The 27,256-nt window shown below is 48.6% G+C and overlaps 1 protein-coding gene and 1 long non-coding RNA gene across 2 annotated transcripts in view; one reads left to right on the top strand and one right to left on the bottom strand.

The window, feature by feature from the left end:
• c6h7orf78 (chromosome 6 C7orf78 homolog) overlaps positions 1-111 on the bottom strand; it is a 65,215-nt gene extending 65,104 nt beyond the window's left edge. Inside the window, exon 1 of the mRNA XM_072509133.1 lies at positions 25-111. The gene's annotated coding sequence lies outside the window, so the exon portion shown is untranslated. The remainder of the gene's footprint in view (positions 1-24) is intronic.
• LOC140425162 (uncharacterized) lies at positions 47-25,263 on the top strand. The gene is made up of 2 exons (XR_011947773.1): positions 47-257; positions 25,052-25,263. It is a non-coding gene; the product is annotated as an uncharacterized lncRNA (long non-coding RNA).
• The last annotated feature ends 1,993 nt before the right edge of the window (positions 25,264-27,256 follow it).

Below are 27,256 nucleotides of genomic sequence, written 5' to 3'. Positions count from 1 at the left end.
TAATTCACTATAATTAGTACTGACCAGCCAAAATACGATATCAACAAATGTTTGGACTGGGAACACCAAGGTTAACTTGCAAAAGTAAACAGTAAAGTTGAGAAGCTAAAGCATACTCTTTTGCTGTGTTGCTAAGGAACAGACCTCCTGCAGTTCCCTTACTGAATGAAACAGACATGCAAAAGTTGCACTCGGCCTGCAAGAGGAAGTGATATTTTCCGGCTAACAAGACACACAGAGGATAATTTAAGTCACAGGTACTTTGAGTTCCAGAAAAATCTATGCCATAGTTTCCAGTTATATAAACAGACCGAAAAGGCTGGTGTTACCACTAATGTGTGAAAATGTGACTTCTGCCTCTGTCTGAGTCAAAGTTGTAATTATAAAATTAGTTAGCAGCCACAACAGCAATTGGCACCAGTTTACTGGATTTCTATACTTAACCTGGTGTTCAAATCTTAGCCTTAACAATTGAGCTTCTTGAAGAGATTGACCTTTACTTCTCCTGTTTGGATTGTTTGGAAGACAGTGGTGTTTATGCAAGAGATGGACCCTGGCAAATGACAATAATGTGGGTGTAATAGAATTTACTAGGTTATGGAATCCAGGGGGACAAATTTGCTCCCTTTACATTTGTATAAATTATGATTTACAAATAATATACAACTTCATGTATATGTGCATGTGAGATAAGAATCCTGCAACTTGCATTTGATTTCATTTAATTTAATTTATACCTTTCATTAATTGTATGGTACCTTTCATTAATTATAATAATTTCCTATTTTTTTCGCTCACTCAGTTGGTAACACTCACCGCTGAGCCACAAAGCTCTGGGTTCAAACCTCCCTCCACGACCTGAGCATGGAAATTAGGGGGACAGCAGCAGTTCAGCACTGGGCGAGTTGCTGCACTGTCAGATGTGCAATCTTTCGGATGAGACTTTTTATAGATTCATAGATTCATAGAATTTACAGTGCAGAAGGAGGCCATTCGGCCCATCGAGTCTGCACCGGCTCTTGGAGAAGAGCACCCTACCCAAGGTCAACACTTCCACACCCTATCCCCATAACCCAGCAACCCCACCCAACACTAAGGGCAATTTTGGACATTAAGGGCAATTTATCATGGCCAATCCACCTAACCTGCACATCTTTGGACTGTGGGAAGAAACCGGAGCACCCGGAGGAAACCCACGCACACACGGGGAGGACACGCAGACTCCGCACAGACAGTGGCCCAAGCCGGAATCGAACCTGGGACCCTGGAGCTGTGAAGCAATTGTGCTATCCACTATGCTACCGTGCTGCCCAAAACGGCGCCAATCAGACGGGCATCGCGCCGGCCCAAAGGTGCGGAATGCTCCGCATCTTTGGGGGCCGAGCCCCAACATTGAGGGGCTAGGTCGGCGCCGGAGGGATTTCCGCCCTGCCAGCTGGCGGAAATGGCGTTTGTTGCCCCGCCAGCTGACGGAAATGCGGTGCATGCGCGGGAGCGTCAGCGGCCGCCGACAGTTTCCCGCGCATGCGCAGTGGGGAGAGTCTCTTCCGCCTCCGCCATGGTGGAGACCGTGGCGGAGGCGGAAGGGAAAGAGTGCCCCCACGGCACAGGCCCGCCCGCGGATCGGTGGGCCCCGATCGCGGGCCAGGCCACAGGCAATTTCTGGGCGGGACTTCGGCCCATTCGGGCCGGAGAATTGAGCGGGGGGTCCCGCCAACAGGCGTGGCCCGATTCCCGCCCCCGCCCAATCTCCGGTACCGGAGACTTAGGCGGGGGCGGGATTCACGGCGGCCAACGGCCATTCTCCGACCCGGCGGGGGGTCGGAGAATGACGCCCCAGATTCCCAACTGTTAAAGTTGGCAGTGCCAACCATTTCTTTTTCAAATTTATATTCATTCATGGGATGTAGGCGTCGCTGGCTGGGCCAAAATTTATTTTTTACCTGATCCCTGTTTAAAAGACCGCAGTATTTTGAATAAGAGCTTTCCTGATGGCTTGGCCAATCTTTATCCTTCAATCAACAACAGATTATCTGTTTATTGCAGTTTGTGACAGCTTGCTTGTCTTCCTACATTACAATAGTGACTGCACTTCAATATTTCAATGTTCTTTCAACATTTAAGAGGCATCTGGATGGATACATGAAGAGGGAGGAAATAGAGGGATACGGACCGAGTAAGGGCAGAAGGTTTTTTAGTTAGGGCATCATGATCAGCACAGGCTTGGTGAGCCGAAGGGCCTCTTCCTGAGCTCTACTTTTCTTTGATGTGGAGATGCCGGCGTTGGACTGGGGTGAGCACAGTAAGAAACCCTCTTACTGTACTTTTCTTTGTTCTTTCAACTCTTTGTTCATTGTTCAAATGTACTCTACTGGCTATAAAGTGCTTTGAGACATCCAGTGATTGTGAAAAATGCAATATAAAATCAGACTCTTTCTTTCATTTACATTTTAGAGGCTGAAACTAACACTGAAATGGTGAGATATTCCAAAAAGAAACAGTAATGGAAAAGATTGGCTACTTGTCAGCATCCTACTGGTTATTTTTGCATGTACTGTGCTTCCCAGTCTATTCAACACTATTAGTCAGCCATTTTAATCCACTTTAGCTGAAACTGCACGTAATACCAAACCTGTCCAGTAGGTAGCAGCAAGTCACTACAACTCCATTTTCATTCATGAATTTGCCTGGGTAAAGTTGATATGGAGCTACATTAGAATCAAAATAATACATTGGATGCTGGTTGGTGTAGCAAATGGATGCCACAATGGCACAGTAGCAGTTGTTGCTGAGATTGATTGTTAACAGCAACAACCTGCATTTATATTGCACCTTTAAATTCCCAAGGTACTTCCCAGGAGGGTTATCAAGCACTTATCCACAGTCTGGCACTTATCCACGCAAGGAGATATTAGGAGATGCAGCCAGAATTTTGGTCAAAGACATCAGTTGTCAGGAAAATTGTGAAGGAGGAGAGAGACGTAGAAAGGTGGAGAGGATTAGGGAGGGAATTTCAGAATCTCGGCTCCGAGGGAGCTGAAGGCACGGTGAAGAAAAGAAAGTTGGGGATGGCAAAAAGCCAAAATTGGAGGACTGCAGACAACTCAGAGGGTTGCAGGGAGGAGGTTACTATGATAGGCAGTATCCTTAACCGTGATAAAAGTATTGCATTTTGCATGGTCCTTAATGTGTGTTCCTGACAACCGGGTTGCCACAAACTACTGATGGGTGAAATTAAATGTTAAAGGCCATTTTCCCAGGTGCAATCGATGCAGAAATTGAGTAATTAAAATCAAAGCAGTTTGAACGCTTCAGCTGGAAAAGTAAGTCTGTTCCATTGGTCGTAAAATAGGAAGAAGTCCACTTCTCCTGCACTACTACATCACTCAGCAAAAGCAAAAAAGAATATTCAAATAAAGTCACAATATTTATATGACTAGTCCAGTTCAGTTTCTAGTCAATGGCAACCTCCAGAATGTTGATTGGGGGGAATTCAGCGATAGCAATGCCATTGAATGTTCAGGGGCGATGGTTGGATCCTTCCTTATAGGAGATGATCATTGCCTGGCACTTGTGTGGCACCTGTTAGCCCAAGCCTGGATACTTTCCAGGTCATGCTGCATTTGGACATGGACTGCTTCAGTATCTGAGGAGTCATGAATGGTGCTAAACATTGTGTAGTCATCAGCGAGCATCCCCACTTCTGATCTTATGATGGAAGGAAGGTCATTGATGAAGCAGCTGAAGCTGGTTGGGCCTAGGACACTACCCTGAGGAACTCTTGACGTGGCCTGGAGCTGAGATGATTGACCTCCAACCACCACAGTAATTTTCCTTTGTACCAGGTATGACTCCAACCAGTGGACAGATTTCCCCCTGATTCCCATTAAATCAATTTTGCTCAGGCTCCTTGACAACACACTCGGTTAAATGCTGCCTTGTTATTCCCACTTCTCTTCTGGAATTCAGCTGTTTTGTCCATATTTGAACCAAAGCTGTATTGAGATCAGGAGTAAGTATCAGTGAGCAGGTTATTGCCAAGTAAGTGCTGCTTGATGGCACTGTTGATGACTCCTTCCATCACTTTACTGATGATTGAGAGTAGACTGATGGGGCAGTATTGACTGGGTTGGATTTGACTTGCCTTTTGCGTACAGGACATTCCTGGGCAATTTTCCAAATTGCCAGGTAGATGCCAGTGTTGTCACTGTACTGGAACAGCTTGGCAAGGGGCACAGAAAGCTCTGGAGCACAAGTCCTCAGTACTACTGCCGAATATTGTCAGCGGCCATAGCCTTTGCGGTATCCAGTGTTTCAGCTGTTTCTTTTTTAGAAATTATTTTTGTTTATTTTTAATTAAAGGACAATTTAGCGTTGCCAATCCACCTATCCTGCATATCTTTGGGTTGTGGGGGAGAGACCCATGTACACACAGGGTGAATGTGCAAACGCCATACGGACAGTGACCCAGAACCGGGATAGAACCTGAGTCCTCAGCACCGTGAGGCAGCAGTGCTAACCACTACGCCACCACGCCACCCTCATTCACCTGTTTCTGCATATCATGTGGAGTGAATCGAATTGGCTGAAGACTGACATCTGTGATGCTGGAGACCGAGGAGGCCGAGATGGATCATTCACTTGACACTTCTGGCTGAAGATTGTCCTGAATTCTTCAGCCTTATCTATTGTACAAATGTGCTGGGATCCCCCATCATTAAAGGTGGGGATATATTTGTGGAGCCTCCTCCTCCAGTGAGTTATTTAATTGGCCACCACCATTCATGGATGGATGTGGCAGCACTGATCTGATGCGTTTGTTGTGGAATCACTTTGCTCTGTATTACTTGCTGCTTATACTGTTTGGCACACAAGTAGCCTTGTGTTGTAGCTCCATTAGGTTGGCACCTCATTGTTAGGGAGACCAGAGGATTTGGTTACTTTTACACACTAGAATTGTAAGAGGTTTTGGGGGCTGTAGCTACAGTACCTCAGGAGTCTGCAACAGGTCAGAAAAATGGGACAGACGTTGCAGAGTGAAGAAGCTCTGTGCAGAGAGGGGAACAGACAGCTCTCCACAGGTTACACCATCCATGGGTTTTCAGGTAGAACTTCCCTTCGCTCCACCTCACGCAGGAACAGTTGCTGAGTCGTAACAGATTCAACAAGGAGATGGTGGGGGTGATGGGTGGGAGGGGGCGGCGGGGGGAGGGGGGAACGGGGTGATTAGCAGATTAGGATGGCTGGTTAAGAGACAAAAGCAAGGCACTGATGGAATGGCAGTGCTGGGAGCACATCCTGAGAGAGGACACCAGGTTTGTATTTAACAATGCTTCTGCCACTCCTGTAGGATAGCATCTCACCAATGCATGAAATAGCATGGAATCATAGAATCCCTACAGTGCAGAAGGAGGCCTACACTGACCCTTGGAATGAGCACCCTAACCATGCCTAGTATCCCCTATACCCATAACCTAACCTGCACATCTCTCGGCACAATGGGGCAATTTAACATGGCCAATCCACCTAACCTGCACATCTTTGGACTGTGGGAGGAAACCGGAGCACCCAGAGGAAACCCATGCAGACATGGGGAGAAAGTGCAAACTCCACACAGACAGTCACCCAAGGCCGGAATAGAACCCGGGTCCCTGACGCTATGAGGAGCAGTGTTAACCATTGTGCCACTGTGATGCCCAAATACTTGTCATACCTGACCAATTCTTGTCATTAGTAGGATGACAGGTTGTTGGGCTGCTACAAGAGCCTGGTTACCACTTTGAAAACAGCCGTCATGGCAGCAGTCTGAGCTTGCATGGCAACAAGCATGGATCCCATGATGGTCTGCCTGAAAGTTTGAATTTCTACTGCAGCACTGAGATGTTGGATCAGTTCTATCTGCACTGTAGTGGAGGCTGAGGCAATGGCCATCGCATACTCCATCATGGCCAGGTCCATAGGTGTCCTTCATGGATGGGCTACTACTTCAATGTTGCAAAGGATGGGCTCCAAGCTTTGTATGTTTGTAGGAACTTTGAACACTGGCAACAAATTCAATCACACTTCACACGCCTACAAATTATTTCAGAGTTTGATGACATTCTGTGAAAAGTAAAGCTTCTTGACAGCCTACCTAATTCCAAGTTTTGTTTGTAACATCTGATTGGAAGTACACTTTTTTATTGCAAGTCCAAGCCCAATTACAGAGAGCTGGGTTTACTTTTAACAATGCATTGCAAGAAAAACAAACGCATTTTTGAAGCAAATGAGTTAAATTTGACAGCACTGAATAAAAAGCAAGGAGAGATTATTTGCAGGAAAGATCTGCTTCCTGTTCAAAAGAGAGTCAGATGGGTACCCAGCAATGGTTCAACTGCAGCTTAATGCAATAGTTTAATAATGACTGCCTACTGCATGCCAAAGTATACCCTGTCCAGGAACAGAGTGACATGACCAGGCTATCATTTTTTAACAAAATTATATGGTTGAACTAGCATAATAATAGTTTGGAACATTTAAGATACAGGAACAATGGCTTGAATCTGCCAGTGTGGGAGTGATGAATGACTCAACTTAAATTGCTGTTTCCTTGATCATCAGTGTTATAAATAATTCCCAATGTGTTGTTTTAATTGTGAGAAAACAACATATTTCTTACATTAAGATATCTATTATCTATAATTGAATAATTTCAGCAACTTAGGTTACGTAGGTATAGCTAGCCCAAGACTAAAGGTCAAGAAAGTTCTATTCAAGATAATTAAACAGAAATGTCTCTAACATGCCAGACTAGAAGCAGAAATCTGGTACACATGCGGCTTTCGTTAACAGTGACATTTAGAGAAATGTTTGAGTAACTGAGGCCATGCAATAGTCCAATGACCGGTGTTAAAGGTCATGTGAATTTGATCACTTCAACAGCAGTAGTTCCTGACCTCAGGGGAAACCTATCTGTAGAATGTGCTGAAGAACACATTTGCCTACTGACAAAGGTGATCATAAAGAGCACACAAGTTTCTGAACTCAAAGGGATAGTTATGTTTCAAAGGGTAAAGGCTCTGTGTAAAGTCCCTTGAGATTTGTATAACCTGATGGACTATTCCAGGTTTAATATTCATCCGACATGCAAATTTTAAAAGATCTATTTGACAACGTAAAGCTCATTTTGTTCATACTGACCCAGGGTTGCTCTGCCTATGACTGGTTGCAGGAGGGAAATACTCCAATGTCTCACATTCAACACAACTTGTTTGCAATGTGCCTTTTGTTTTAGTAAGAATTAGTCTGTTTGTTACAAGTCAACATTGAACATCTAATTGGATGTTTAATGAAGTTTGACACATATTGTAATCATGATGAATTTGAGCATAATTTTCATAACCAGATAAATTTAAAACTGACCAAATTATCAGAGTAATACATGCTTAATAAGATTTATTTGCTCCTCGGTGGGGTTTTAGCACCCAAGAATGGCTGAGTTGGGAACAGGAGGTAAGTAAACATAGGAGAAGATTAAAGCACAAACTCAATCTGACTCCAAAATATCAACTACCAGATTTAACGCATTTGGCAATGATAAATAATCTACTTGTTAGAATTGGCACAAACATTAGCTCACACAGATCATCATTTTGCATCATAATTACATGGAAATGAGTGGATTTTCAATTTATTTTATTCCTCCTTTGAATTCAGTGCCGAACAGACGCTGGAATGTGGCGACTAGGGGCTTTTCACAGTAACTTCATTGAAGCCTACTTGTGACAATAAGTGATTTTCATTTTCATTTCATTTAACGCTTCCCACATGGGTTCAGAGAAACTCACCAATGAAAAGGCAACAGAACTTCCTAAGGGTCTTTTGAGTTCTGATTGCCCAGGGCACCTGCTTTCTCAGTTTCCTTTGGCCAATGACTTGATAAGAGTTCTTATCAGCATCGAGGTTTCTGAGAAATTTGGAGTCTTTCGAACAGACTCAACAGGGTGGGAGGTGCCTTGACTGTTTGCAGCGCATTCAATGCTGAAGGCAATCATGATCCACATCACCATTGATATGCAGTGGCAGTGGCAGGAGCAGATATAGTATAGGAGACAGGTCCAGAGTTGCGGAGAGGAGACTAACCAAGGAGCTGAGGACACAGGACGTCCTACCCACGTGAGAGGTTGTATAGATGGAGGCACAGCTTCCTTGACCTTTCTGAAGCTGTCCTTTCACAGTCTCAGATTGATACAACAGGTGGTCACAGACATCTGTGGTATTATTGTAACTGTAAGAACTGCAAGGGTTAATGAAGTGTCTGGAGAGCCACTAGAGGGAACTACAGTTACAACTATATAAGGCAGTGATGCTAAGCCTTGTGGGAGTGTGTGTGCAGGAGTTGGCTAGTGAGAGTCAGAAGTATAGATAGTGTAAGTGAGAGCAGATCATAGTTAATATCAGTATTAAGATGAGCTGTAGATGAGTTTAATTTAAATGTTATTAATCAACTGTGTATTCTTTCGGAGTGAGTGTCAAATCCAAATTAGTAGTGTTAATACATTTGTAGCTTTATTTAAGTTCAAGCTATTTTGTGGACTTGGTGAAGACTACGCCAACCATCCTGAAATAAGCAACACAAAAATACCAAAACATCCACAGACTCCTGCAAGAAGAACTGCGGGCATACATTGTCCATTGCTGTCAAAGTTACCAATGCCCTCAATTTCTTTCCCTCTATGTTATTCCAGTGTGCTATTAGAGATATCTCAAGGGGCTCTCAGTCTGCAAACAAATATAGACAACACATCATGGGTGGGTTGTTTGTCAGGGTGTTGACATGTCAACTTCTCCTACAAGGACCATAGTCAGAATGAGGAGGCATTTACATGCATCTCTCTGGCTTTCCAGGATACAAGAATACGTTGCTGCATCTTCAGTGGATTCAAAATGCAACCAAGTTCCTAGGACCCAGATCAGGAAGTCTGCCAGACAAAGCCACCTGAAAGAACCTTCATTGGATATTGACTTACTGGACTCCGGACTCAAGTAAAACCATAACCCTATTATTTTGTATTGAGGTTTTTCTCCAGAACTCCTTTCTTTCCCACACCACACTTTTATTAAATTAATGCAAAAAGCATCGAACTTTGCAAAACTTCTTGCATTTTAAGTGTGTGTAAAATAAACCAACCCTCTTATTTTACTTTATCTTGAGTTTTCTGTGGCATTATTGATAGAGGATTGGATCACTCCAAAACTGAAAGGTTGGGGAAAGTACTTATAAAGGGGGAGAAATCAGGGCTTTTTAAATTAACTCCCTTCCTGTCCGCAACACAATGCTTTTATACTGTGAGAGCCCAACATCCCAAACTATTTCATTGCAGGAACCAGACTTCAGGGCTGACACATCGGGATATAAGAGATACATCCTTCAAATTTGGCAGATTATCCCTTACCAACGAGGCACAGGTGTGCTGGAACAAGATCCACTTGACAACCAGGCGTGTCATCAAGCAAGCGTTCAGCATGTTGAAGATTGAATTCAGATAACGAGATAGACCTGGATTTCTCCTCAACTGTGAGGTGCTACAACCTCTGAGGGCCCTTCAGGTGTGCAGGGCAGATTCAGCTATTGGGGGATGAGGCACCACGGGGTGGAATGGGCGGAAATGGGTGAGAAGTGAGTGCATTTTGAGGGAAGCTCTTTTTCATCAACATGCCTCTCCTGGGCCAGCACCACATCACTTCCATCTCTCTGCTGCACACAAATTGATGAAGGTCAATGAACTGATGTAAGGATATGGATACGGTAACGGCCATCTTGGCTAGGAAGGCAGACATGTTGGCATCAAAAGTTTGCAAGACCATGGTCATATCCTGCATGAACTAATTTGAAAGCCATACTTGAAGCTCCATGGAGGTAACCATTTTCTCCATGGCAGACAGTCCCACGATTGTCTATATCACCAATGATCACTGGTATTGGAGTTGGAGTCCTCGGTCCTCTCTGTCAGGGCACATCTGTCAGGATTTGGCTAAGATGTTGATGCGCCTTTAGCATTCTCTTTCTTAATGAAAGCCCCTGGGGTTCAGTTTCAGTGCCCAGTGGAGCTGAGCTTGGACAGGTTTGCACCTGTTGATGCAAACGCCCCACAGTTGTCTCTGCCACGAGTATCCACCAGCGTCCACTCTTACTCATGCATTAATAGCAAAATACTGCATAGGCTGGAAATCTGAAATTTAAAAAAAGAAAATGCTGGAAAAACCCAGCAAGCCTGGGAGAGAGAAACAGCGATAATGCTTCAAGTCTGTATGACATTTCTTCAGTCCTGCTGCTACCAGACCTGAATTTTTCCAACATTTTCTTTTTTCAGTCCACTCAGACAGATTTGTAAATTGCATGAACCCAAATAATTCCCCAACTTGACTCACTAAATTGCAAATATTTCCACTGGTCTGTGACTGTATATGCTGTGATTGTGTGTCCTCAGGGTGAATAAGGGCCTCTGAAGAATTATACTGAAAGACACCATTCTGACACTTTTACGTGTGAAAGTTCTGGAAGACAAAATAAAGGGATATAAATTAGTCATTGCAAAGTCATGATCTTGACAATCACCATACTTTAACATCTCATGTTTCAGTCATTGATAGTCAGCAGGTGTGTTTGAGACATTTGTAATTCTGTCACCATCTACCTATGACTTCCTAGTCTCGCTATCTCCAGTCGAGGGAATGCAGATGTCACTTAACTACACATCCTGCGTCTGGAGGGGGTCTTGTGGCTCAGTGGATCTTGCACCACCTTTGCATTAGAAGCTCTGGGTTTATGGAAAATGCCTTCATAAAAAATGTGACCAAACATGTTGATTATCAACCAGTAAATCCTTCCAGTTTATTTATGGCAGGTGACAAGAACGGGAGAATGTTCTGATGCCAGAATTGATGCAAAGAGGAGCTCCTCAAAATATAGATCTATGACAGGAAAATCTAACCACAAAAACTGGCATAAGCATATGCTTTGCCTGCCTCAGGTGTTACTAGATATGGGATGTTGCTAAGTCTAAGGCCTAAATCTTCTGGCCTTAGGAATCGTCACGGGCAGGTCAGAGAATGTGATGGACAAGCAAAAGGTCCATTGACTTAGGGCAGGAATTTGCAGTCCTGAAGTGGGCAGGACTAGAAAATCTTGCTTGAAGTCTCTTCTTCTGCATTCATGAGCTGCCCAATTTGCAGTGCGTCCCTTCCAATCTCTGTCTCTCCATCACCTTCATTACTCCTACAAAGAGGGAACAAAAAGACCCATGGTGAGTGAAAATCACCTGTTCACATGATGGATGCAAAGCATTTGGTGAGGTCTAACTATTGATCCCTCTGCAAAAGGATTTAGGTAAAAGGTATTAGTTGAAGGACACATTGGGACGTCAGCACAGTGAGGCTCAAACCAGATTGAACATTGTCCATTGAGACTTTATATCTGAAGATTATTCCACTGATGGTAAATTCTTTGTCAAAATTACCAAATGAGTAGACCATGAGTCTTGAGGAGCATTTGAAGTAATGGGTGCGATTTTAGTCGCATAGCGCTTGAGCGAGAGCGTGACACGTTAGATTGCAGGAGAAGACAAAATCGAGAATTTTAAATAGGGAATTGGTAATCATAGCTAAGTGAGCACTTCACAGCTCCCAAGTGGATTCCTCTGGGTAGGCTTGCCATGTAGAATGTGAAAGTTATTGCCGGACATGCCAGTCAGACAGTGAAGCCTGGGCACTGTGCCTGAAGACTGCAGGAACCAGGGGCATGGCAGCCAACATCCGAACACCCAGAGGCTGGGCCCCAGCACCGGGGACATTTCTGCGAACAGATGGTGGGTGTGTGCATCGGAGACGGGACTAGCGTCCGGTCCAGGTAACAGTACATGCAGGTTTTGGGGTACAGGGTCTGGTGACCAACGGTCCCCACTTACCTGGGGGGTTGTGAGCAGGGCGTGATGGATGGCAGGGAGAGTGGCAGGGGGAAAGGGGAGGGATGGATCAATGAGTGAATGGAGGGTCCTGGGGTGATAGACACACTGGTTGTCAGTCTCTCACCCTCCCCATTTCCTGACACGTATTATACGAGATGGATGATATCTTGTCTGCTGCAGAGGCTGTCCTCACTGTGCCACTGGCAGACCAGACGGTCAGACGCCAGAGAAGATGGCAGCAACACCGACAGAGAATTGAGGCAGAGGCCTATGTGCAGGGCCCCACCCCACACCCTGAGGAGCCAGCTGCCCATCAGGCCAGTGAAGGACCCAGAGGGGGAGGCTGGGAAGGACCAAAGGTGTACAGGAGTTGCGGGTCTTTCAAACGGATGACGGGCTGTGTGTGCTGCAGGAGCTGCAGGAGACTCTGCCTCAACAAGGGGAAAGTGCAGCACCTGTGTCATGTCCTTGCATTCTTGGCACCACGTGGAAGAGGAGGATACCCGCTCACGGTAAACGCCAAGGTCACAGCAGCCCTTAGGTTCTACGCCTCAGAGTCATTCCAGAGCTCGAGCGGGGACTTGTGCGGCATTTCACAAGCCACAGCCCACAAGTGCATCAGTGAGGTCACGGATGCCCTGTTTGCCTGAGCAGAAAACAATATAAGCTTTGACATGGACCAGGCCCAGCAAGATGCCCAGGCAGCAGGATTCTCTACCATTGATGGGATTCCCCAGGTTCAGGGGGTAATAGATGGCACACATATCGCCGTGAGTCCACCGGGCCATCAGGGAGTGCCCTATGTTAACATGAAGGGGTTTCACTCCCTGCACGTTCAGCTTGTGTGCGACCACACATCAAGATCATGCACATGTGTGCACGCTTCCCCGGGAGTGTGCACGACAGCTATATCCTGGGGATATAGGGTGCCCGATGAGGACCTGGCTAATGATAGCAGTATGGAGGCTGGTGACTGATTAAGAGACCCAATACAATGAGGCATATGTGGCTTCCCGGGCTATCATTGAGCAGTGCATCGGACTGCTCAAAGTGAGGTTCCAATACCTCAACCGCTCTGGTGCAGTACAACCTCAGTCGCCCGCATTGTGGTGGTCTGCTGTACCCTTCACAAGCTGGCACAGCAGCGGGGCGATGTGCTGGAGGTGGAGAAACATGTGGCCACCTCCGAAGCGGAGGACTTGGAGGCGCCAGACCAGGAGGGGCTGGAGGACGAGCTCAGGGAGACCTCGCAGGACCAGCTGGAGGATGGAGGACAGGCGGCATCAGTGAAGACCCAACATGCCTGGAGGGTCAGGAAGGCCCTCATCTTTGACCGCTTCACATAGGACGTGGCCTTGTCTGACTTCTCCCCCCCTTCCTCCCACCCTATGCCCCCCACTTCTACCCCAGAAGCGTCATATTTCTCTGTTTTTTTAATGCTGTACATCTGTGTTCCAACTGCCCCTAGCCCCCGATGGTACCTCCCTACTGCCTGCACCCTTCCCAAGCTCTCTCCTCATCCCTTTCCCCACTCATGCCCTCTTCTCCCCCCTTCCCCCCTCACCTACCCAATCCCCTTCCTCTCCAGTGCCATCTCAGGGATGCTCGACTTCCGTGCTCTCCCGTCATGTCTAGGTGTGTCCCCAGGATGCACACCTGAGGTGGAGGCAGGCTGCTGCTTACCACATCCCAAGCCATCAATGCCCCTGGCTTCTGGGGACGCCGTGGCCGGATGGCCCCAGCCCTCTTGTTGGCGGCACATGCCCCACCATGCCACCCTGTTCCGGGTGCTGACACTGATATGTGCCGCTGTCAGGGAGGTGGAACTCGGGGGAGCTCGTGGCCACAGACACCACTCCATATGGTGGCTCCAGGTTTCCGCCCAGTGCCTCCTCCTCCTGGTCGGTGCCCTTGGGACAGATTGAGCCTCGGCTGCCCCTGCGTCATCTGGCTCTGCCAGCACTGGCAGCTCCCCAATGTCTGAAGCATGGTGTTGCGACCCTCGACAATGCTCCTCAGTGACTGGGACATGCTTTGGAGCACCCCAGCAATGTATACCTGAGACTGGGGCATGCTCTGCAGCACTTCATGCAGGTCCACCTGGGACTGAGACAAGTCCCCAGCAAGTCGGACATGCAGCCGAGGCCCTCCACCATGGCCGTCACTGACTGAGCCTCGCCTTGGACAGCTCCACTCATGCTGCTGTCACCACCCTAGCATTATTGACCTCAGTGCAATGCATTGCCAGCACATTCTCCTCTGCCCGTAGCCACTGGAATCCCTCCAATCAGCTATGGAGCTGCTGGAGTGTCTCTGACATCCCCCTCTGAATATCGCAGCCGCACCTCATCGAATGCGTTAGCTCCGGGTAAACCTAGCCCAGAGGCTCAGCATCTGACTGGGACCCAGCTGGGTCCTGGGATCCAGCAGACCCCTGACTGCTGTCTCCCCTGGGCGTTCCTGCTCCACCTAATGTATATCAGCAACTGTGTGGTGCTCATCAGAATGTGCCTCAGATGCCTGACCACTACTGTCGCCCACCGAGGTCTGTGTCTCTGCGCTGGTGGAGGGTGAGGATAGCAGCTGTGCCACGAATACGGTGGTCTCCTAGGAGCTCCCCTCGGAGGTGTTCTCATGGGAGGCACAATCAGATGGAAATCCTGCGGGATAATGGACATATGGTCAGTGGGAGCCATGGGTGATTAGGTATGGCATTAACAACTCACATGTGGCAGGCCATCTGTGTGGAGGCCAGTGGATCCTAAATTCTGCGCCATGGGCCAACCTCTACGTCAGTGGCTGACCTGTCCTTCGTCACCCCACGACCTCCAGGATCTGTTCCTCGTAAAGGGGTGAGGGCTTTGATGTCCGGTACCCCGCCGCCTGCGGGCCCTCTTCCGTCTGTTGTGGGCCAACTTCTCCTACGGGTGCACAGAGGGGCATTGTGAGCTGCACGCTTCGTTCATCATGGAGGGAGAGGTGGAGCCCAAGGGGGCGGATGCAGGGGGAAGGGGAGTATGTTGGAGGGATGAGGGTTATGGGGGGGAGTGGGAGAATGGGGGGGATGGAGAGCATGGGGGCGTGTGGGGATGGGGGCAGCGTGAGGGGCACTGCTAGTCATGGGTGGGTTGGGGCACAGTATGGGCAGAAGGGTTGCTAGGTGCATGGTCGTGGGGGGGGTGGCAGGCAGGGACAGTGCCAACTTACCTGTGCGCCCTGGTGGAGGTTGTTGATTTTCTTATGGTGTGGGTTCTGGTTCTCCTGGTCATGCTTCCCAAACTGACTGCCACTGCCACTTCCTCCCAGATGGCACTGGCTGACCTGTGGCTGACTGTCCAACCCCCTCGGGGGAACAGGGCATCCCATCTGCACTTGACCACGTCCAACAATCTGACCAGGTCGGCATCCCTGAATCGTGGGCATGGTCTCCATGATGGCATGGCTGTGAGCTGTGTGGGGTTTGCTCTGCAGGATTGTTTTAAGTACTGCTCCCTATTATTGGCAGGGAGCTTGTGAGTGCGGTCCCAGTGAATCAGCCAGCAGGATCATCATTAGCGGCGTGAAAACTATTGGGCCTCGTTAAGTGGACAAATTAATGTTGATACTGGTGACGATCTCACTGGTTGTGCATTGGGAAGCTCATGGCAGTTTCCACTCGCTACCGCACTTACAAACTTTTGATGTTAGATTTCTGAAAATCTATTTAAAATTCCAGAATGGCTCATTATAAACTTTTATTAATTTTTTGCATGCATGTTACATATAGGCGGCAGTTTCCATTTGAAAACTAACCGTGGAACATAGGAACATAGAACATACAGTGCAGAAGGAGGCCATTCGGCCCATCGAGTCTGCACCGACCCACTTAAGCCCTCACTTCCACCCTATCCCCGTAACCCAATAACCCCTCCTAACCTTTTTGGACACTAAGGGCAATTTAGCATGGCCAATCCACCTAACCTGCACGTCTTTGGACGGTGGGAGGAAACCGGAGCACCCGGAGAAAACCCACGCAGACACAGGGAGAACGTGCAGACTCCACACAGACAGTGACCCAGTGGGGAATAGAAGTTATCAATTGGAAGAAACAGCAAAATGTAAGGACCATGTTTACTCTGTAGGTGACCATTACCTATCAACCCTCCCTTTTACAATGTTGCCCTTATTATACATATTCAAGGGGCTTGGAACATTGGCATTGTGGAGAGGAGGTTCGATCAAGGATAAGTTTTAAAGTACAAAATATTTGTAGTTTCTTGTTAGCAATAGATTGTGCAGTCAGGTACAGAATGTACAAAGTTCTGGCAGTAACTGCATTTTGTAACACTGCCAAAAAGGAAATATGCCTCATTAAAGGTTCACAGAACGCCAAATTTGCGCCAGCTGGATTTGAACGTGAAAATTTACCAAGCCTTGTTGCTCCATTTGTCATAAATTCAATGAGAGACAGACTGTGGTTACTTTTCATTCCTTGGATTGAGAATTTAAGGCAGCCAAGAAAAAGCCTTTTCGAGTTTCGAACTGTCGTCAGTATGATCTGAAATGTTCCTTTTTTGACTGAATTTAAGTTTTTATCTTTGAACGTAAGTAAATTGTCAGCTATTGAATTCAAACATGTATGAAAACACAATGGTATTGAAATTGACAACTCCACAGAACCAGATAAATATCCAGGTTTTCTGATCAGATCTTCTGACACTTTGTCAGTTTTGCGCATTGTTCTTGAGGGGTGGGTCCTAAAATTGCCAGCAAGCTCGGCTCCACAGAGATCCGATCTCAAAGTTAAGGGACAGGCCTCCACATCTCTCACCATGGACATTGGGACTCACTCCCATCCACCCTCGAGGGAAATCTCCACCCCTCCCGTCATCGGCAATTTCCCCCTGTTCTTTGTTGAAATCATAAGAGGCAGCCTCTTAAAATAATTACGATTAGAAAACTAGCTGTTCCCCTGAGTTAATGGATCCCTGCAGGATTATATAAATAAACAATCTTCATCCCCTCTTTGAAACTACTGTGATCTGTCAATCAAAATATAAGAGGCTTTGGTACGTGAAATTGAGTGTAAACAATGCAGTTGAAAGCTTTTATCCTTCTAGGCACACAAACAGGATTTAAAATGTTTAAGGGCAGTGAAATTGACTGAGAAAACCACTTCAAAATTTTCCATCACATTAAAGGGATTACTTTTACCTTTGTCACACAGATCTTTGAACTGTGGCATACTGACCAATGTATGCCATTTGTTTAAAGGATTGTTTAAAGGATTTAGGGGTCCAGATGGGAACACTTTCACCTAATTATGAGAGAACTTTAATTTCTCGATCCTGATTGACTGCTTAAAGTGTTTAAAGGCTGCAGATTGGAAAAGCAGCCAAATGATCCCCATCCCAGGAAAGATCCCAGCCCTGAGCCCCTCCAGCCCTGTACAAGCCCACCCTGACACCCACCTCCCATGAAGGACTCCCTTTGCGCCTCAGGATTCAACCATCTTTCATGAATCCTGTGGCTAGTGGACAGCCCCGGAGAATCCCAGCCTAAGTCAAAGAAAGAGAGTTTGGGAAGTAAGAGGTGAGTTTTGAGGAGGCAATTGAAAGAGAATGGGGAGCTGGAGAGGAAGAGGGATTTCAGGAAAGAATCTCAGAGCAGTGCATTTAGGCAATTGAAGATACCACTACTAATGGGATGAAGAGGAGATACGAGGTTTGGAAGCTGCCAACAGCAAGAAAACTAATTTGTGCAGAGAGAGGGGGAAACATAGGTAGATTTTTGAATAATGAGGTATAAAATGGTTGTATTCAATTAGCAAAAGGGATAGAGAACCATTATTCCTGAAATCTTGTGTCACATTCTTCTGTTTTCACTATTCCTGAAAACTGAGGGATGCAAATTACAAAAGCTGCAATTATGTCATTGACACAGACTGAGGTCAAACATCCTCGAATCACTAGGTTTTTATAATTAGGACTGTGTCTGCTTTAACTAGCATCTAATTGAGGCTGCAGTGCAATAGACTGATTAATGTGCTTTGATTAATGTGTTACAGTCTGTGAATAGATGTGTTTAATGGCTTAAAAGAACCTTGAGAAACCCTGATATTAGAAGTGGTGTCTTCCTATTATGACTTAGGTGCTGGCAAATGAGAAGGCGATTACACCTAATTGGAGACCTGTCCTTCATTAAACTTTTAGTACTTGGCAATCATAGTCTTGAACACATAAAGGCTTGACATGATTTAATTGATCATCTTGGCTGATCACTAAGTGATCTCCAGTGAGAATTCCTTTGTGAAATTAAAGATATATTTTGCTATATTATGACCACTCAAATCAGAATATTTTCAGAGCTGAAAAATCATTTAGAAGGAGGATTATTTTAAGAAAAGGTCCTTGAATGATTCAAAAAGTTGTAAAGTGATTTGCTAATTTCTAATATTCTAATATTTACATACCCACACCATTGCATCCTTCATAGGCACTAGTCCTACCTCAGGCACAGCTCACAGTTCTGCAATTACTTGAGGTGTCACATACATACAAACACATGTTCTAATGCACTCGTCTGGGGAAAAATGCCAGCAGGACCTTACCTTAGAAAGGGAAGTATGGAGACACTTCCGGGTGCGGCTATGCTGAGCTAAGTCGCACATTCGGCAGCTCCCGCCAGAAACTGACTTTTGGGCTCTTTTGGGGGGCCCCAACGGCAATTGTTTGATGGTTCCCAGTGTGGGAAGGTGACAGTGCGGCTCCCCCGGCACTGTATGGATTGGACCAGGAGTGGAGCGGTCAAGAAAGTGATTTTAGTGCAGCGAAAAGTGCGAGGGAGGAGAAGCAAGATGGCGGCGGGTGGAGACCAAGCAGTGTGGGCGCTATGGTCGCAGGAGCAGCAGGAGTTCATCAAACGCTGCTTTGCGGAGCAGAAGGCAGAACAGCTAGAGCCAATGAAGGCGTCGATCGACAAGCTGGTGGAGACCCAGAAGGCCCAAGGGGCGGCGATCCGGGAGGTGAGGCAAAAAGCCTCACAGAACAAGGATGAGATCTTAGGCCTGGCGGTGAAGGTGGAGGCGCACGAGGCGCTGCACAAGAAGTGGCAAGAAAAATTTGAGGACATGGAGAATCGGACGAGGAGGAAGAATCTCCGGATTCTTGGTCTCCCGGAGGGAGTGGAGGGGTCTGATGCCGGGGCATATGTGGTCACGATGCTCGGGAGCTTTCCCGAGGCCCCTGGAGCTGGACGGGGCTCATCAAGTCCTGGCGAGGTGGCCCAAGGCCAACGAGCCGCCAAGGGCGGTAATGGTGCGGTTTCACCGCTTTGTGGACAGGGAGTGTGTCCTGAGATGGGCCAAAAAAGAATGGAGCAGCAGGTGGGAGAACACAGAGATCCGAATATACCAGGATTGGAGCACGGAGGTGGCCAAGAAGAGGGCCGGCTTCAACCGGGCTAAGGCGGTTCTACATCGGAAGGGGGTGAAGTTCAGGATGCTGCAGCCAGCGCGATTGTGGGTCACATTTCAGGATTGGCACCACTACTTTGAGATGCCGGAGGAGGCGTGGATCTTTATCCAAACTGAAAAGTTGGACTCGAACTGAGGATTTGATGGGAGGGGGTGCCTATGGAGGTTACTGTGTTTTGGGGGATGCTCTTTTCTGTTTTCTTTGGTGCTGGGTGGGGTTGGGCGAAATGGTTCGATGTGGGGGCTGTGAGATGTGGGCGTCGGTGTTGGAAGGACAGGGTCCTGTGCGGGGGGGGGGGGTGAAGGTGGAGGCCTGGGGATGGGGGGGGGGGAGTTGAGACAAGGCCGCAAAAAGGGAGCTGCGCCAGAGGGGGCGGGGCCGGCTTGGATGGAAAGCGCGGGCTTTTTCCCGCGCTAGGGAAGGAAGGGGCAGGGCCGGGGGAAGGGCGGTGCTGGAGAGGAGCACACGCTGATTGCCAGGGGGAGGTGGAGGGATTCTCACATGGCAGGGGTCGATGGAGAGGCCGGGGTCAGCAGGAGTCAGCTGACTTACGGGAGTGCCATGAGGGGAGCAAAACGGCTAGAGGAGGATCTAGCTGGAGGGAGGAGGGGGGGGAGAACTGGATTGCTGCTGCATTGGCCAAAGGGGAGCTGGAGCTAGGAGAGGGAGTCGGGGCGGGGGTCCGCCGCCTGGGGGAATGGAGGGTGTGGGAGGCGCGGGCACGTGGCTGGCCTAAAACGGGAGATGGAAGGGAAGCGGGTGTCGTTTGAGGCGCTGAACATTGTGGCAGATAATGGAGGTCGGTACGTGATGGTGAGTGGTAGGTTGTAGTGCGTGCGGGTGGTACTAGTTTATGTATATGCCCTGAATTGGGATGATGCCGGATTTATGAAGCTTATGTTGGGTCGGATTCTGGATTTGCAGGCGGGGAGCCTGATAATGGGGGGGGGGGACTGCAACACGGTGCTGGACCCAGCACTGGACCCCTCTATATCCAGGACGGGTAAGAGGCGTGCTGCGGCCAAGGTGCTTAGGGGGCTTATGGACCAGATGGGGGGAGTGGATCCATGGAGGTTTGCCAGGCCGGTGGCCAGGGAATTTTCCTTTTTGTCCCACGTCCATAAAGCCTACTCCTGGATAGATTTTTTCATCGTGAATAGGGCGCGAATCCCAAGGGTGGAGGGAACGGAATATTCGGCCATTGCCATTTCAGATCATGCCCCGCATTGGGTAGAGTTGGAGCTGGGGGAGGAGCGGGACCAGCGCCCCCTGTGGCGCCTCGATGTGGGACTGTTGGCGGATAAGGAGGTGAGCGGCCGGATTCGGGGGTGCATCGAAAGATACTTAGAGGCCAATGACAATGGGGAGGTGCAGGTGGAGGTAGTCTGGGAGGCGTTGAAGGTGGTGGTCAAGGGAGAGCTAATCTCCATTAGGGTCCATAGGGAGAAGAGAGAGAGGAGAGAGAGGGAGAGACTGGTGGGGGATATATTAAGGGTGGACGGGAGCAATGCAGAGGCCCCCGAGGAGGGGCTACTTAGGGAGTGACGGATCCTCCAGACAGAATTCGACTTGCTGACTACTGGGAAAGCAGAGGCGCAGTGGAGGAAAGCGCAGGGGGCGGCGTATGAGTATGGGGTGAAGGCGAGTCGGATGCTGGCACATCAGCTTCGGAAGAGGGAGGCAGCGAGGGAGATTGATGGAGTTAGGGATAAAGGGGGGAACATGGTGCGGAGTGCGGTGGGAATAAACGAGGCATTCAGGGACTTCTATGAGGAGCTGTACAGGTCGGAGCCCCCGATGGGGAGGGGGGATGCGCCAATTTCTAGATCGGCTGAGGTTCCCGAGGGTGGATGAGGAGCAGGTGGTTGGGCTGGGGGCACCGATTGGGCTGGAGGAGCTGGCTAAGGGGCTAGGGAGCATGCAGGCAGAGAAAGCCCCGGGGCCGGATGGGATCCCGGTAGACTTTTATAGGAAGTACGTGGACCTGCTGGGCCCGCTGCTAGTGAGGACTTTCAATGAGGCGAGGGAGGGGGGGACCTTGCCCCCGACAATGTCCAGGGCGCTGATCTCTTTGATCTTGAAGCAGGACAAGGACCCATTACAGTGTGGATCGTACAGTCCGACTTCGCTCCTCAATGTCGACGCGAAGTTGCTGGCGAAGGTTCTGGCCACGAGAATTGAGGACTGTGTCCCGGGGGTGATTCATGAGGACCAGACGGGATTTGTGAAGGGTAGGCAGCTGAACACCAATGTGCGGAGGCTCCTTAATGCAATTATGATGCCTTCGGTGGAGGGGGAAGCGGAGGTAGTGGTGGCTATGGACGCGGAGAAGGCCTTTGATAGGGTGGAGTGGGAGAATCTTTGGGAGGCGCTGCGGAGGTTTGGGTTCGGGGAGGGGTTCATCAGTTGGGTTAGGCTACTATATAAAGCTCCGGTGGCAAGTGTGGCTAGGAACCGGCGGAGGTCGGAGTACTTTCGGCTGTACCGGGGGACGAAGCAGGGGTGTCCCCTATCCCCCTTGTTGTTTGCACTGGCAATTGAGCCGCTGGCCATGGCATTGGGGGAGAGGAACACCGGGTGTCATTGTATGCCGATGACCTGTTATTGTATGTAGCGGACCCAGTGGAGGGGATGGCGGAGGTCATGTAGATCCTTAGGGAATTTGGGGACTTTTCGGGGTATAAACTTAACATGGGGAAGAGTGAGCTCTTTGTGGTGCACCCAGGAGACCAGGGAAGGGGGATAGACGAGCTTCCGCTGAAGAGGGCGGAAAGGAGCTTCCGGTACCTGGGGATCCAGGTAGCTAGGAGTTGGGGGGCCCGGCACAAGCTCAATTTGATACGGTTGTTGGAGCAGAGAGGAGGATTTTGAAAGATGGGATATGTTGCCACTCTCACTGGCCGGTAGGGTGCAGTCGGTTAAAATGACGGTCCTTCCAAGGTTTCTCTTTGTATTTCAGTGCCTTCCCATTCTGATCCCTAAGGCCTTTTTTAAACGGGTAAGCAGGAGCATCATGGGATTCGGGTGGGCGAATAAGACCCCGAGGGTAAAAAGGGTTTTCCTGGAGTGTAGCAGGGACAGAGGAGGGCTGGCGTTGCCGAAACTATGCGGCTACTACTGGGTAGCCAATGTGGCGATGATCCGTAAGTGGGTAATGGAAGGGGAGGGGGCAGTGTGGAAGAGGCTAGAGAAGGCGTCCTGTGTGGGCATAAGTCTGAGGGCGCTGGTGATGGCACCGTTGCCGCTCCCGCCGACAAGGTACACCATGAGTCCGGTGGTGGCGGCCACTCTGAAGATTTGGGGGCAGTGGAGGCGTCATAGGGGTGAGGTGGGGGCCTCGGTTTGGTCCCCGATTCGAGAGAACCATCGGTTCTTCCCGGGAAGGATGGATGGGGGGTTTCTGAGCTGGCATCGGGCAGGGATTAAAAGAATGGGGGACCTGTTCATTGATGGGATGTTTGCGAGCCTAGGGGCGCTGGAGGAGAGGTTTAGGCTACCCCCCCCGGAAACGCTTTCAGGTACATGCAAGTGAGGGCATTCGTGAGGCGGCAGGTGAGGGAATTCCCGCTGCTTACAGCATGCAGGATTCAGGACAGGGTGATCTCGGGGGTATGGGTTGGAGAAGGCAAGGTCTTGCCGATTTACCAGGAGCTGCAAGAAGAGGAGGAGACCTCGTTGGAGGAGCTAAAGGGCAAATGGGAGGAGGAGCTCGGGGAGGAGATAAATGAGGGGCTGTGGGCTGATGCCCTGAGTTGGGTTAATTCTTCCTCCTCTTGCGCCAGGCTCAGCCTGATACAGTTTAAAGTTGTTCACAGAGCGCATATGACAAGGGCGAGGTTGAGTAGGTTCTTTGGGGTGGAGGACGGATGTGTGAGGTGCTCGGGGAGCCCAGAAAATCACGCCGATATGTTCTGGACGTGCCCAGCGCTGGATGGGTTTTGGAGGGGTTTTGCGAGGACTATTTCCAAGGTGGTGAATGCCCGGGTCAAACCGAGCTGGGGGGTAGCATTATTTGGGGTATCAGACGAGCCGGGAGTGCAGGAGGTGAAAGAGGCCGGTATTCTGGCCTTTGCATCCCTGGTAGCCCGGCGGAGGATTTTGTTACTGTGAAAGGATGCGAAGCATCCTCGTGTGGAAGCTTGGATCAATGACATGGCAGGGTTCATCATGTTGGAGAGGATAAAGTTTGCCTTGCGAGGGTCTGTGCAAGGGTTCTTCAGGCAGTGGCAACCGTTCCTAGACTTTCTCGCGGAGTGTTAGGAGGAGGCCAACAGCAGCAGCAACCTAGGGGGGGGGAGGTTTTTTTCTTTTGGGGTGGCGTTTGATTTACGGTGGGGTGTTTCCCTATTTGTGTTTTTATTGTTATATGGGGGGGTTATGGTAGTTTGAGGAAATTTTATGTATAATTCGTGCGGGTTGTGTTCTTATGTTCTTATTTCTTTTTTCTGTAGGGGGGGGGGTTTTATTGAAAATCTGTTGAAAATTTGAATAAAGATTTTTTTTTTTAAAAGAAAGGGAAGTATGACTCTGTGGCATCAGTTCCCTTCATATGCAGTATTGCTAGTAATTGGGAAGCGAGTGCCAGGCATTACGACCAGAGGCAGATCTGGAGTCATCCCACCAAGAGGTACATGACTACTCTAATTTCCAGACGCATCGACGTCTAATCCTAATCTCTGATCCGAGCATGTATCCTCACCATCATCAAGACTCCCTGGGCTGGATTCTCCGGCTGCTGACGGCGAAATTGCATTCGGCAACTTTCCGGAGAATCCGAGTTCCTGACCAAATCGGGGCAGCGCCGCTTTCGTGATGCTCCGCCCCCTAAAAAGCTGTGCCACTTAGCGACGGCCTCAGGATGTTTCCTGAGGCCCGACCCCGTGCTCCGCCCCCGACCGGCCGAGATCCCGACGGCGTGGGACACGTGTGGTCTCACCCGTCGGAAACTCAGCGTGACGTCTGCGGACTCAGTCCAGTGCCACCACTGTCGGGGGAGGGCCGATCTGCGGACAGGGGGGGACATTATTCAGGGCTAGGTGCACTGTGGGGAGATGGTCCAGGGCATGCGAGCTGGCCGAAAGGGGGGACTCTTTCAGGGGCTGGGTCCGTGAGCGGCCGACGCCATGAAGTACGGCGTGACCGTTGCAGGTTGTCGTGTGCGCATGTGCAGTCACGGACCCGGCGATTCTCCAGGACGTATTGGCAGCTAGAGCCGGGAGCTCTACGCTACCGTCCTGCTAGCCCCCAGCAAAACGGGGAATTGAAAGCCGTTTTGCGCCATTTGTTCTGGCGTAAAATGCCACCGTTCCGAGGCCGGTGTGGAGACAAATCCCCAGAATTGGAGAATCCAGCTCTTTCAACACAGTAACATTCTCTGACCCTCTCGCTGCCTCAGATTATCTCCTGCTGAAACCCTTTATTCCTTAACTTGACTATTTCAATGCTTGGCCAGCCTTCTATGTTGTCCCTTCCATAAACATGAGGCCTTCCAGATCTCTGCTGCCCGTGTCCTAATTTACATCATGTGCCATTCATTCATCTTGCTGACCTACGTTGGCCCCCTGTTAATCAATGTGTTCCTTTTAAAGTTTTTTGTCTTTACTTTGAAATCTCCATGGCCTCACCCATCCATATCTCTGTAATCTCTTCCAGCTTTACAACACTCAGAAATATCTTCATCCCTCTAATTCTGGTTCTGGAGCATCCCTGATATTAATCGATCCACCATTGGTGGCCTTCAATCAAGCTTTCGGTCATCTGACGAATATCACCTCACTCAATGTCAATCTTAAATGTTTTGTGTAATAAGCTCCTGCGAAGCACCTTGGAGATGTTGTATCACATTAAAGATGCCATAAGTACAAGTCATTGTGTTGTTGTTATAATTCTTCAAACAAATCCTCACTCACAAGCTCCATGTAATGCCATCACACACATCCTCCTTTCATGGTCACATGCATTGCCTCTGAATAGTTCTAGCTCTGGATCCCAGGAACAAGGTCCACCTTCTTGTCCTGAAGCAAGCTCAAGATGTGAGCTCAAGATGTGCCACAGCCACCTCAACAACCACCCCCAGAGGTGAAGGCGGAGGAACTGTTGTGTTCCGTGATCTTGTCTTTGCAATGAATCTACAGAACTACTGGTCATTTAGCCAGAACTAGGATTTATTCATGAACACATGGTAGGTAACGATCAGATGCAGACCAAGTTATCATACAGTTACATCAGACTCTCCTGGAACTATCCTTATGTACGACTGTCCTCATGTACGCCTTACAATCTTTTGCTGGTAGCCGGATGTCACCTGACTGATATCTGATGCCACTTGCTGAGGTCACACTGCTAAGTACATGGCCACCTGCTGGTGGGAGGTCATACTGCTGAGTATATGGCCACCTGTTGGTGGGAGGTCATACTGCTGAGTACATGTAATATTATCTACAGGCAAATCACCTAATCCCCCTTCCTTGGGAGATATTGATGTTTGCATTCAAATATGATTACTATTTTTACTTTATACATTTGTGAGGCATAAACAATATAAACAGATTTAACTAGGGTGCCCATAGACATGATATGCCTGGTCAGTGTCTGTCCCTTTCGAACTGCTCATTCTGCCTCCCTCACGGGATCGCCCCTGTGATCACTTGGGCTGGTGCCTGCCTCTTCGAAGACTGGTTTGCATTTCGGTCTCTTGCTTCGTATTCTTTGAACACTGTATCTTTTGAGGGCATTTATCCTGAATGGCCACACGTGAGTCACCAGCTGCTTCTTTTTCCATTTCTTCCCACAATGCTGCTTGCTACTTTGTTGTATGTTCTCTGTCCCCTCTGTCTCTGGGTTGTCATTCACAACATCAACATCTTCTCTTTGTTTTTGTCAGTGGGATGTGCTGGCTCTCCCACTCTTCTCTTCTTCATCTTTTTTGTTTTAATTATCAACTGACGAAGCTGTTTCTTTTTATGATTGGGTTTGGCAACCCCTGTTTTAGTGCTGGTCTGCACCCTGTGCATAGAAGTGTGTTGTTCCTCAGTTGGGACCTGTGGCGCCGATGTGTCTCCAAGGGGTTGAGTGGCCACGCCCAATTCTGCACCCTCGTCTGGAGGTTAGGGAGCCTCGCTCTCTGGTGCCTGGGTGGAAGTCACATATATAACATCAGGTGCTGTCCCTTCTTGGCTTGTTGGAACAATGATTAATGGCTCCTCATCACTGGAAATGACGATACAAATATTCTCTGGCCCTGACGATCCAGGCGATGGATCATCTTGGTCTTGCTCTAGTATATATGTGTGTTCCGCTGAGCTGCATAGCGATATAGTCATCAGCTCCGCCATCTCATCTTCCGGTGGAGTAACCTCGAGCAGCAGGGAGTCGATTACCGGAACCATTTCAGAGGCCTGAGACGATTTACCATGTGTCTCTGGAGCCAATGTCTCCACCATTAGTTTTATGTCCAGTTCTATCACCTCATTACGTCTTCAAAACCATCTTACCAGCATTTTCTCATCGCCCTCCGCTGACTCACTCTCAGAGTCATCATTTTCATCATCATCGTACTCATCATAGATATCTGCGTGCTCATCATCAATATCCTCGTACTCATCATCGATATCTTCGTGCTCGTGGAAGTATGTGCTCATGCAGGAATTGACCTATGTTCAAATCAGCAGTGAGTCTTGCTGCAGAATTTCCATCTAATGCTCCATGTTTCGGAACCTCAGGGGGAGCGAAGAAATTGAAAAGAGTTATTTAGCCTAGTTTTCGTGACTGCTTTACACGTAGGCCGACACTCATGCGACTGGTTCAGTCTAATGGTTTGCCTTGTGACATTTTTTCACTCTTCCAGTGGATGTGGAG

This window comes from Scyliorhinus torazame, chromosome 6 (genome assembly GCF_047496885.1).
Source record: "Scyliorhinus torazame isolate Kashiwa2021f chromosome 6, sScyTor2.1, whole genome shotgun sequence".
In the NCBI taxonomy this organism is placed as follows: domain Eukaryota; kingdom Metazoa; phylum Chordata; class Chondrichthyes; order Carcharhiniformes; family Scyliorhinidae; genus Scyliorhinus; species Scyliorhinus torazame.
The sequence above is the reverse complement of the archived record's forward strand: the minus strand, read 5'-3'. Positions and strand labels throughout refer to the sequence as shown.